At 39.3% G+C, this 10,708-nt stretch overlaps 1 protein-coding gene across 1 annotated transcript in view; it reads left to right on the top strand.

Moving 5' to 3' along the window:
- Nucleotides 1-5,079: 5,079 nt before the first annotated feature.
- The window catches only part of GBE1 (1,4-alpha-glucan branching enzyme 1), a 387,946-nt gene continuing 382,317 nt past the window's right edge, over nt 5,080-10,708 (top strand). The window contains exon 1 of the mRNA XM_063347805.1: nt 5,080-5,084. The gene's annotated coding sequence lies outside the window, so the exon portion shown is untranslated. The remainder of the gene's footprint in view (nt 5,085-10,708) is intronic.

The raw sequence follows: 10,708 nt of genomic DNA, 5'->3' as shown, positions 1-10,708 counted from the left end.
TTTCTTCTAGAGAAGGAGAAATGTGATACCTGTGTCCTATTTGAGTATGTTAGCTCATTCTCAATATTCATAACGCATGTCACAGGCACCAAAACCAGAGACTTAATAAAATTGATATTTATCTACTTAAAAGAATCCTAATGCTTATCATTTTTATTTGCTTCCAAATTTGAAACCTCAAGGTAAGTTCATATTTCAAGCAAAAATCTAAACCTCAAATCAGTGGAGGCTGGAAGAACACTCAAGGGAAGGATGACCATGTACTTGGTGTCATGTGCTTCACTTTGACTGGTTGTCAGCAGTCAACAACTCTGGACATGAGACAGCAGGCAACATGATTCCTAAGACTGAATCCTAAGACTGACCCTGTAAACCAACACTTTTGAAACTTTTTGAAAAAAAAACAAAAAAAAAAACAAACCCCCAAACTACCACCAAGATAAATTGATAAAGAGCATTGACCAATCACTTTTAAGGACAATGTTTTCTCATTCACACTCTTTCTTTTTTTCTACCAGCTTCCAAAGCAACTAAAGTAGTTTAAAAAACATGCTGTAAAAAAACTAGAAACAAAAAACATGACTTTTTTCCACAGTGGAAAAAAAATATGCATCAAAAATGAGTAATAAAATGATAATGCTCTACTAGATTCAGAAATGGTTCTCCTGGGTTATCCTTCCTGAAAAGTATTCTGCTTCCCACAAACCATGTGGAATTTTTTGTTTATTTTCTTTTCTTGTGTGATTTTTCTTGTGTGATATTTTATATCAGAAACAATGGAAAGTGCTCAATATCCCAAAGGTAAATTAATGTATTTCAGCAGATATGTACTTTGCTTTCATAGTAAAATCAGTTTATAAGTTCTATATATAAAACTTTTCAATATAAGTTTTTTTCATATGAATTCTTGGCTAGGTGTGCTGGCTAGCGTTACTATGTTTATTAAGATTTACTGGTCTTTGCTATGATTTGCAGAGAAAATCCTCTGGGATAGGAACACTGGAAGACTTAATGTTGTGTCCCTGTGCAGAATCGGGGCTCAGGTTAATTGAAAAAAAACTAAACAAAAAAAAAAATCCACCTTACAATCCTAGTAGATGTAAAGAAAACCTTTCTGATATTGCTGGGATACTTATTTAGAAACTTAACTTTTGAGCCAGGGAGAGGGTGAAACTCTCTTTGCTGAGAAGTAACAGATATTTACGTATGTTTTGTCGACCCTATGTTCAGGATTGCACACTGTCCAAATCTGTCATGGAAGGATGGATAGCAGTAGTTATTTCTGCACAACAATCCTGGGAAGCGTCTGACCTTTGTATAATAAGTGGAATTCTGTTTTTTTTCCTTTTATTTTTAATTTGCAGTATGATTGGTACACTTAGTATTGCTAAGGGGAGAACCTGCTAGCCCATCAACTGATCACTTAACTCTTGAGGTTTCCTTTTGCCTGCTTGACATAACTGCAGGTTCCCATCTCTAAAGAGTTAACAGTGCAATGAAATTAGTTTAGCTCTCAACACCACACAAATACTGTTACGAATCACAACTGGTCTATGATGGGGAAAAGAACTTGTGACCATGTAAGTTTCTAGCTAGTGTGAAAGCAAAGAAAATGCAAAATATTTTCAAGTGGTCCATATACATATGCCATTTCTGTTTTAATTGAGTGGGAAAGATCCAGAGAACTGTAATTGGTGAGCTCTCAGAATCCTGAGTTTTCTCTTTGAAAAGAAAACCAAAATAGAAAACGTTGATCTCATTAGTCAATACATTATATGTAATATTGCCAGTTTGATGTATCTGTAGCCCTCATCTCAGATGTTTTAGGGGAGAGAAAAAGAGGCCAGCGCAGTCAGAAATGAACTTAAACAGATAAATTGAGCACAACTGTGATGTACCGACAACTTTAAGTGGCTGATTACAGCTTGCTTGCCTAATAAATGTAGCAGCTGTGCTAGGATAGAAAGAGGCCATGATGATGTGCTGCCACTATTAAGATGACAGTAAATAAACTGGTTTCTCAGACAAATGCTGTTCTCAATTTCTACCTTATTCACTGTCTATATAAGAGTTTATAACATTCGTGTTACAATAGTGATGAATAGCACAGTTAAAAAGATGGTGCTTTTTTTTTTAATGTACATTACAGACTACTTTTCAGTATTTTACAGCCTAAATAGACAGAACTGCTGAAATAGACTGGGGGCACAGAGAACTGAGGTGACTTGCTCAAGGTCAAACAAAAAGTCTTCAGAGAATAAGGAATTCAGCTTAAATCTCTCATTTTTTGCCTTTACCATAAATACTTACAGCAATTGGCTTATCTCTAAAAGCTGGGTAAATTAAAGGGGCATTGTCAAGTTTGCTAGACTCCCATCTGAATTATTTTTTTCTTATATCTATCTATAACCTCAGTGTAATCCTTTATTAAAAACACTTCGTTTCCCCCCAGATCATTATATGAATCATTATCAGCACAGAAAGGCTCATGAGGCTACTGAGAATAACAAAGCTGAACATGTGGGTTATGAAAGAAAACACTCCAGAGCTGAAACAGACTTCTCTTTCAAGCTTCTCAGGAGGCATTAGAAACAATGTGAAAAGTATTATAAAAGTCTTACTTTCAGAGGTGTTGAACCACTACATCTGTTGACGTTCAGTGGGAGTTACAGATGCTGTATGCCTCAGTACATCAAGCCAATAACTTTAGATACAGTTCAATAATTTTCATTTTTAAGAGCATAACAATAACATTAATTGTATGCTCTTTCTGCTAACTCCAAAGAACATCATATCACTCAGGGTGCAGCGTTTAGAGGTGACGTTACTTATGGTCAGAGTATCAATTTAAATGGGAGGAAAACCCCTAAATCCATACTGTGATACAAATGTTCAAATGCCAGGAGCTCCAGAAAGAAACATAAGGCATTGACAGCATATATGAACACTGATATTTAGAAGAACTTTGATCTTTTAAAGCAACAACAGTTTGAACTTGGGCTGTCCACCTGAACAATGTGTGATGACACTGAAGCGTGAGTATAAGTCATGCCTGGCATGTTACAGGTGGAACTGCTTTGGACTGGAGTAGATTTTGTCTGAAAAATCCTTGAAATCTGTTGCTGTGTTCCTTTGGTATCTCTTTACCTTTTGGTAGAACCAAACAATGGATGCATCTTTGAAATTTCTCTGTTGAAAGGAGGTGATGAGTCTTTCTATTGTAGCGTTTCCAAAGAGGTTCACTTTGGACTCTTTTGTAGTTACTGTAGAGCATTTGCTTTGCATGACTTTTTGTTTTGCAGTATGCAAACATCAGCATATTCATTAAGGGATTTGATTTTGGAGAGTTTTGAAAGACAAGAATTTTTTTTGTCACCTCTCTCTCCCCTTTGCTAGTAGAGTTAGATGTTTGTGTCCATGCTCTACAACTCTGTCATGGGAGAATATGATGATATTGATGCTGTATTAATATGATGAAGAATATGATGCTGTATCAGTTTCCCTTCCTCCTCTTCCCCCTCATCCTTGTGCTATTTTTGTAAGCAAAGCATCAGGAAACTATTAAATAGCTGGATCATCAATTGACATACAGAACAAGTTGTTGCTACACATAGCTCTACATGTACAAAGGTATTCTCTTTTCTGGAACAATCAGATCTGCAACTGATCAGTGAATTTCCTCTAAAGGAACTTCACAGTTCCCACCATCACTACCGTAATCTTTGTGTTCTTGCTACCAGTAGCTTTTGCAGGGCCACAGAAACGGAGAATTTTCTGTGTGCAGAAGGACTCTCAAGTTTTCTTCTTGCAACAGACTAATTATTTTTACATTTAAAGAAAAGAATAGATAGCTTGAATCCATGAAAGAAAAGTGACATAGAGCATGTGGCAAGCCTGAGGTATCCAGTTGTAAAAGGGACCAAAGAGAAAGGCTGCTGCTTTGCACACCAAGTTTCTGAAAAATTAAACTCTGTATAAATATTGTTTCCTGTGTTCCTCACCTATCCTTTCTCTGCTGTTGAAGCTTAATTATTTCTCTTAAATGACTGAAAAAAAAGAGCTTTAAAACATTATTGTGAGTAGAACAGAATCTTTTCTGCTCTTGAGTTAAGAGTTATCATCAGCAAAAGGTACTTGTCACAGAATCAGGGTTAAGACCTTAGAAACCCAGTCAGTGGGAGAGTTAAAAATTAGATGACTGCTTGAAGCAGGTACTCTTCTTTAAGAAAGCACTCTAGTTTAGAAGTGCCTCTCTGGGTATAGAGAAGATTTAGCCATTATGTCCAATTAATGTTCACTTCTGGGGTGAACCTTTTAGATGTTCATTTTTTGACATAGAAAATACAGTTTGAATTTTGTTTGTTTAGTATTAAAAATATTTGGCTTATTTTTTTTATTTGTCAAACCTATCTACAACAATCATGGAGCTTGACATTGAGAACTGGATCTGGTTTTGGAATGTGAAAGTTGAGGATTTCTGTACATCTTTGAGTAACAAATTCTTACTACAAAAATTCTTTGAAAATTCTCGTAGGGGAATGTTGCCATGGAGACAAAAAAAATGTTCATTTTTATTCATTAATTATTGTAAGGGAGGGATAGACCTAATTAAAGCTGTTTCAACCCTATTTATCCACAAATATCTATATAAAAAGATCTTGTTTCAAGTGAAGTCCATTCCTCAAAAACGTACTGGTTTTTCCAGTATTTTTTAAGCTGGAAGCCATTGTGCAGCAGGACAGCTATGATGTAGTCACCATCACAGAAACGTGGTGGGATGACTGTCATGACTGGAATGCTGCAATGAATGGCTATAAGCTCTTCAGGAGGGATAGGCAAGGAAAGAGAGGCGGGGGCATGGCTCTGTACATTAGGGAATGCTTTGATTGTATAGAGCTAGATTCCAGTGATGATAATGTCAAGTGTTTATGGGTAAGGATGAAGGGGAAGGCAAATAAGGGAGATCTTGTGCTGGGAGTATGCCATAGACCACCCAACTAGGGTGAGGAGACAGACGAAATATTCTATAAGTGGCTGGCTGAAGTCTCGCAATTGACAGCCCTTGTTCTGGTTGGGGACTTCAACCTGCCAGATATCTGCTGGAAATATAACACAGCAGAGAGCAGGCAGGCTAGGAGGTTCCTCGAGTGCATGGAAGATAAATTCCTGACACAATTGGTAGGTGAGCCTACCAGGGGAGGTACCTCACTAGACCTACTGTTCACAAACAGAGAAGGACTAGTGGGAGATGTGGTGGTCAGAGGCCGTCTTGGGTTTAGTGATCATGAAATGGTCAAGTTTTCAATTCGTAGTGATGTAAGAAGGGGGGTTAGCAAAACCTCCACCTTGGACTTACGGAGGGCGGACTTTAGCCTGTTCAGAACACTGGTTGAGAGAGTCCCTTGGGAGATAGTCCTGAAGGGCAAAGGAGTCCAGGATGGCTGGACGGTCCTCAAGAAGGAAATCTTAAAGGCCCAGGAACAGGTTGTCCCCAGGTGTCGCAAGATTAAAGGGCGGGGAAAATGGCCAACCTGGATGAACAAGGAACTTTTGATGGGACTTAGGAATAAAAAGACATTTTACCACCTTTGGAAGGAGGGACAGGCAACTCAGAAGGAGTACGGTGATCTCGTTAGGTTATACAGAGAGAAAATTAGGAAGGCAAAAGCCCAGCTGGAGCTCAACTTGTCCACTAACATAAAGGACAACAAAAAAAGTTTTTATAAATACATCGACAGAAAGAGAGTCACAGAGACCCTTACTGGATGTGGGGGGAAAAGCTGCAACCAAGGACAAGGAGAAGGCTGAAATACTTAATGCCTTCTTTGCCTCTGTCTTCAACAGTCAGACCAGATATCCCCAGGGCGTTCAGCCTCCTGAGATGGAAGATAAGGATGGAGAGCAGAACAACCCACCCATAATCCAGGAGGAAGTAGTCAATGATCTGCTTCTGCACCTAGACACACATAAGTCTATGGGGCCAGGTGGGATTCACCCAAGAGTACTCAAGAAGCTGGCGGGAGAGCTCACCAAGCCTCTCTCCATCATTTATCAACAATCCTGGTCAACAGGGGAGGTACCAGATGACTGGAGGGTGGCTAATGTGACGCCCATCTACAAAAAGGGTCGGAAGGAGGATCTGGGGAACTACAGGCCTGTCAGCCTGACCTCAGTACCAGGAAAGATCATGGAGAGGATCATCTTGAGTGAGCTCTCATGGCAAGTGCAGGGCAGCCAAGGGATCAGGGCCAGCCAGCATGGGTTTAGGAAAGGGAGGTCCTGCTTAACCAGCCGGATCTCTTTCTATGACCGTGTGACCTGCCTTCTGGACACAGGAAAGGCTGTGGATGTTGTCTATCTGGACTTTGGTAAGGCCTTTGTGACAAAGGCCTTACCCTCACAGTGTCCCCCCACAGTGCTGTGTTGCACACAGCATTCTGCTGGAGAAGCTGGCAAGTCATGGCATAGACAAGTGTACTCTTCACTGGGTAAAAAACTGGCTGGATGGCCATGCCCAGAGAGTTGTGATTAATGGGGTGAAATCCTCTTGGTGGCTGGTCACCAGTGGTGTCCCTCAGGGCTCAGTTTTGGGGCCAGTTTTGTTTAATATCTTTATCAATGATCTGGATGAGGGGATTGAGTGCACCCTCAGTAAGTTTGCAGACGACACCAAACTAAGTGGGAGTGTTGATCTGCTTGAGGGTAGGAAGGCTCTACAGAGGGACCTGGTCAGGCTGGATCGATAGGCCAAGGCCAACTGTATGAGGCCTGTAACAAGGCCAAGTGCTGGGTCCTGCATTTCGGTCACAACAATCCCAAGCAATGCTACAGGCTTGAGGAAGAGTGGCTGAAAAGCTGCCCAGCAGAAAAGGACCTGGGGGTGCTGGTGGACGGCCAGCTTAACATGAGCCAGCAGTGTGCCCAGGTGGCCAAGAAGGCCAACAGCATTCTGGCTTGTATCAGGAATAGCGTGGCCAGCAGGAGTAGGGAAGTGATCGTGCCTCTGTACTCAGCACTGGTGAGGCCTCACCTCGAGTGCTGTGTTCAGTTCTGGGCCCCTCTGTACAAGAGGGACATTGAAGTGCTGGAGCGTGCCCAGAGGAGAACCACCAGGCTGGTGAGGGGTCTGGAGACCAGGTCATATGAGGAGAGGCTGAGGGAACTGGGCATGTTTAGTTTGGAGAAGAGGAGGCTGAGGGGAGACCTCATTGCCCTCTACAACTACCTGAAAGGAGGTTGGAGAGAGGTGGGTGTTGGCCTCTTCTCCCAGGTGAATAATGACAGGACCAGAGGAAATGGTCTGAAGTTGCGGTAGGGGAGGTTTAGATTAGATATTAGGAAGAATTACTTTACTGAAAGAGTGGTCAGGCACTGGAACAGCCTGCCCAGGGAGGTGGTTAAGTCACCATCCCTAGAGGTATTTAAGAAACGTCTAGATGTGGCACTTCAGGGCATGCTCTAGTGGCAGGGATTGTAGGGGTTTTTTTGTGTGTGTATGGTTGGACTCAATGATCTCAAAGGTCCTTTCCAACCATGAAGATTCTATGATTCTATGATTCCCATGCACTCCAGAGAAGTACTTCTGCAGGTTTCCACGACAGTAGTGAATGCTAAATATTCTAAATTAATGACCCTATCTTTCCTGTTTATTTTTTGGGAAAAATAATAATCACTGTTGCCCCTGTAACAGTGTTGCTGAAAAGACTTTTGAGAATATATGCCATGCAGGAGATACTAAAATGGTTCATATAAATGAAAGGAATTAGACAGAAGAAATTCTGCTTCCTTTTTGTGTAAATGTACATGTATAAAATTTCAGCCTAAGACTGATGTGTTGATTGTGTGACTTGTGTTTCAAACTACTGAATAATTGATGCTCCTGTCTTCTGGATTTATCTAGAGCTTGCTTAAAGCTCTGCTGTTTCTATGCGTGTAAACAGATGTTAGTTCCAGCTTTTCTCTTTATCTAGTCCATTTTCTAAGATCTTCTCCCTTTGCTCTCTCCAATCCAGCATCGAAGCATAAATATGTCAGCTCATTTTACATTGCGTAATGTCCCTGTGTTTTAGGTGCTACATTGCACTATCAGACATTTGATTGTCCTGCTGCTGCCTGAAGTTTGCATTGTTTTTTTTTCCCTTTCAGCTTTGTATTTTATTGTCACAGGGGCAGTAGTATAGTGTATGTGGCCTTATTCTACCATTTGAGCTTGTAGTCAGTTATATTTTATTCTTCAAACAATCCTACAACTCAGCTATAGCTGGGCCTGAGTGTTGGTACTCTTTTCTCCCTTTATTTTGTCAAAATGAGCTTCCATTTCTCACTTATGGGTTAGTTTCTTCTGAATATGTTGTAGTTCACAGTGGCGCTCCAATGGATTACAAATTCAGTTTAAAACATGAAATTATTGGGGCTTAAGACATGAAGTATTGGGGTTTACTGGATTGCAGTAAATTACTATTGCTATCTATATAACACAGCAGGTTTTCCTGCAATTTCACTTGACACTTGCTCATCTTATTTTATGCTGTTTTTTCTCTCATAGATATTCAGGATTAGATGGCATAAATTAACCCATTATTTAATTTAATAACTAAATCAAAATTCCCTGAGGTTTCCTTCAGATTGTATACCTCTTTGAGAAAGGAATACTAAGTGGAACAGCTAAGCCAATAGTTTCGTGGCTGTTCAGAGCTTTTGAGTGAGGCTGACAAAACTGAACACAACAACGAGGCATTCAACACGTGCCAAAATTTGATCTAAAATACATCAAATTTGGTTTCCAGAACTAGACACTATGTTAGAAAATTCTGACTTTTTCTTTTCAAATTTTTTATTTTAAAACAAAATATCTTCCAGCTTCCCCCCAGAGAGAAAAAAAAAAACCCAGAAATTACATAACTAGTATTCCTTGTATTACCACGTGTTTAGAGCTCAAGAATTTTTAAAGGGGGGGGGGGCACATCTAAGCCTCTGGATTAATATAATTTGTATTGTGAGGTTTCTCTTTTCTCCTTTGATAGCTGTGTTCAGTTTCTAAAGTCTCAGCCCGGGGCTTAGATTATATTTCAAATTCTGGTGAGCTGACTTTCAGACTGCCTTAAGAGATCTGATATCCCCTGTACAATTTCCTCTATATGCAGAATGCACTTACTTTTATAAGCTTATTTCCAACATAGTCACATAGTTGAGTCTAAACTGCCGTGTTAATTTTCAAAGAAATGGACTCCTGACTGCCTTATAAGTTGGCGTTGATCGAGCCATTGATTGTAGTTAGATAGAGTCCAACATCTCTGTGCAGTTTCTGTTTTACAAAGTACTGAGCAAACTCTTGAAAACTGAGCAAGGTATTTGAAAAAAAAAATGATAGAAATACTGGATCTTGAGTTATTTTTATGTGTATGTTGTGAGTTAATCAAGTACTCATTTGACCTAATTTCATTGGTTTTTTTCCCTGTTAAATTTCTTAAAAATAAGGAAAAGCAGAAGAGGTCATTGGGGCTTCTGTTTCTTTGCTGTAAATATAACTTCACCATTCAGACAAAACAAAGACCCTGGAGCACAGAGTTAGCCAAAATTACAATAGTTTTCAAGCTTACCTTCTCAGACTGCATATTCTTTGTAATATAAACTGCACAGAGTATAATATTCCAATTTTTTACATTTACATAAATATATTTTAGTACAGCTTTCCATTTCTGCACTAATTCTGTTGAATTGCTATGACATTTGGCAAAAAATACAACGTGCATTTTGACTTTTATTCAGGAATTATTATTATTATTTTCATGATTGCTATTGAGAAGAATGTAACTAATCCACAGGTGAATAACTAAGGGGAGGGGGTGGGTGGGGAAGCCTCTTCATGAATTTGCATGGGTTTTGAAGCACCACTAACATAACACCATTAGTATTTACAACATCTTGCATATAATTGTACTCCAATCATATTCTATTATAGGTAGGGTTCTTGCACATATCTTTTTGCTCTCCTATTTTTTTACAGGCTATGTAAGCAAGATATATGCCACTGCTTTTATCTAGAGTTTAGCATAAACTAGAAATATCAAATACCAAGTAATTCTGGATCTTAACCTGAGTAGGTACATTCAAAATATTACTGTATTAAGGGAAATGAAACTGGACACAATAACTAACTTCAGAAAAACAGGATTCCAATCAATGTTTAGTCAAGATGTAAAATCACTGGGGGGTTGTATTTCTTTAATAGCTTCTGTGATTTCAGTGAGACTATGTGAAAAGTAAACAATTGCTTTATCTGAGAACTAGTAGCAATGCCTTCCTTCTTCCTGTCTCATCTGCTAACCGGAAAACTGTGGGAATCTGACTTCCAAAAGCTTCATACCAAATCCACAGCAAGGAAAAATAGAGGAAATCAATTTGCAAGACTTTTTTTTTTAAATTGCTATTGATGAAGCATCATTAACTGAGACTTAAGGTGAGCTCCCTATTTGTAGTCTAGGGTTAATTTGGAATCACCCAACTACATAAGTAAGTTTCAAAGAAAAAACAGTAACTTTTTGTATATGCCAGGTGACATTGTCATTAATGCAGTGCTCCCTGTCCATGCATTGCTTCTCAAGGTGTAAAAGGAAGTGCACCCTGAGAGTTTTTGAACATTAGGTAAACACGAGAAAACATGTGCATGTGTAGATCTTGATTCCTCCAGGAGTAAAACACAAGAACA

Source organism: Chroicocephalus ridibundus, chromosome 1 (assembly GCF_963924245.1).
Source record: "Chroicocephalus ridibundus chromosome 1, bChrRid1.1, whole genome shotgun sequence".
Lineage (NCBI taxonomy): Eukaryota > Metazoa > Chordata > Aves > Charadriiformes > Laridae > Chroicocephalus > Chroicocephalus ridibundus.
This window is presented reverse-complemented; position numbering and strand designations above follow the sequence as displayed.